The sequence below is a fragment of the Lontra canadensis genome, unplaced genomic scaffold, assembly GCF_010015895.1.
Source record: "Lontra canadensis isolate GAN:19392208 unplaced genomic scaffold, GSC_riverotter_1.0 scaffold52, whole genome shotgun sequence".
NCBI lineage: Eukaryota > Metazoa > Chordata > Mammalia > Carnivora > Mustelidae > Lontra > Lontra canadensis.
In genome coordinates this window covers 1,025,747-1,027,892 of record NW_022631046.1, presented here as the reverse complement: position 1 = coordinate 1,027,892, position 2,146 = coordinate 1,025,747, and the positions used below count along the sequence as shown (strand labels likewise).

General features: G+C 37.8%; 1 pseudogene; it reads left to right on the top strand.

The window, feature by feature from the left end:
- The first annotated feature begins 234 nt into the window (after positions 1-234).
- On the top strand, positions 235-601 carry LOC116877425 (annotated as a pseudogene).
- The last annotated feature ends 1,545 nt before the right edge of the window (positions 602-2,146 follow it).

Sequence of the window (2,146 nt, the reverse complement as noted above, 5' to 3'; positions counted from 1 at the left end):
ATTATCTGGGCCTTACCAATTGCCACAACAGAAGGAAGAGAACAAGACAGTCGTACACTGGTTTGAAAATACAGCCATATTGTATATCCAGTTTACTCTACCACATGTGTTGTCTATTGGTGTATGTTAGTATTTGCAAGTCAACAATTAAGAAATAAAACAAAGGACCTTTTTCTCACCTAGCCATTTTGGCAGCTGTTCTTGGATGGGGCTGTCTGTACCTAAGGCAGGAAGATGGTGGGTGCAAAGAAGACAAAGGAGTCACTGGAGTTGATCCACTCTAGGCTCCAACTCTCATGAAATGTGCAAAGAATCTGCTGGGGTACAAGCAGACTCTGAAAGTGATCAGACATGGCAAAATGAAACTGGAAACTGGTCATCCTCACCAACAACTGCACAGCCTTGCAGAAATCTGAAATAGAATATTACAGCATGTTGGCCAAAATTGGTGCCCATCACTACAGTGGTGGTAATATTGAATTGGGCATAGAATGTGGGAAATACTACAGAGTATGCACACTGGCTATCATTGGTCCAGGTGATTCTGATACCATTAGAAGCATGTGAGAAGTAAATCACACATAATTTTTCCTTAATAAAATAAGCCAGAGCTTTTTTATAAAAAACATAATAAAACAAAGGAGACTGATTGGAAGAAAGTGTTCAATATAGAGCTAAAATCATACTCCCTAATATATATCCCTGAATTAATATCTTTCCCTAAGTTATAGGTCTTCTTGTTGAAGAGATGGTCTTCCCTGATAAGCTTACAACACGAATTAACAGAAATACCTGGGAGCTAAATATTCTTTCCTGAGGACAGAGAAAGCTAGAGTTATTGTTCTTGTTTTTTGTTTGTTTTGTTTCAAATATTCTATTTTAATGTGTAGACTTCAGCATTGCTCTTTTCAAGGCTTTGCAGGAGAAGCTAGTGGTTAAGGCCATTTATTTGATCAAGAAAGAGCCTGGGTAGTGGTCCAGGGGTCAGAAAATCCAGATTTAAATATTCCTGGTCACCAAATAGTTGCTTAGTGACTATGAATGAGTGCAACAACTCATCTGTTGTGTGATATGGACTGGCAGCCAGTTTACCAGCAGGGGTTAACTTGGGCTGTTCTTGAAAGTGGAGGCTTCAGTGTGCTGCCTGGGTCTACAGCCCTGGGTTTAGATGCCACTGATTAATTGTGGACCTTTAGCAAGCTATGCTGTTTAATTTCTCTTGATAATAGTCAGCTGCCAAGTTCAATTGCTTATAATATATGACACTGTGATTCATGTCCTATGAACATTATCTCATTTAAATAACTCTATAAGAGATATATCCATTTTTGGTGATGAGGGGATTCAGATTTACTAAAGGTAAGTTATATGTTCAAGGCCACAGACTCAGTAAATTTCAGAGATATGACTTAAATTGAAGCCAGTAGGACACCAATGCAACTGCTATCAACCACCACTCTAAAAAGAGTCTCATTGTTTTCTTTGTCAAAAAGTGGGAGAAATAATTGTAAGCAGGAGAAACCAAGACGATATTGGAAATATGTTTGGGAAAACAGAGGATGTATGGGAAGTACAGTGAATAGGGTAATTGCTTAATTACCGGAAATATTTAGAACCATGTTTAGGTGTGGGGAGTCCATAAAGAGACTACGTTATAGCCCTTTAATCAGTAACTACTTTTTACTTATGGAGGAGTTGGTCCTACTAAAGCAAGCTTTCAGACTTGACAGAAAAAAGATGCGTGGCATATAGTCAGGGCTCTTTCCACATGGGAAATTGGTATTTATGTTTAATACTTTCTCATCTTTTGAAACAGAATGCTTTCCAGACCCTCCCATTGTTAAATGTGGGGATGCTGATATAATATGTGGGGTGGAGTTTAGGGGAAGATGGTCTGCAGTGACTGAGAGCAAAAACACATTTTGACCTAACTAACCACATTGGATTATGACAATATTATGTAGTTTTCTCTTGAAGAACATCCTATAGATGAAATTGCATTGATCTTATATTATAAAAACTCCAATCAAAGAAACTTACTAAACCATTGAAATTCACTAACTTTCACTACCTTTTTATCCTGGACTCTACAGTAAACATAAAATTCTAATGGTCTGCCAACCAGTCAAGAAAGAGGAGAATGATT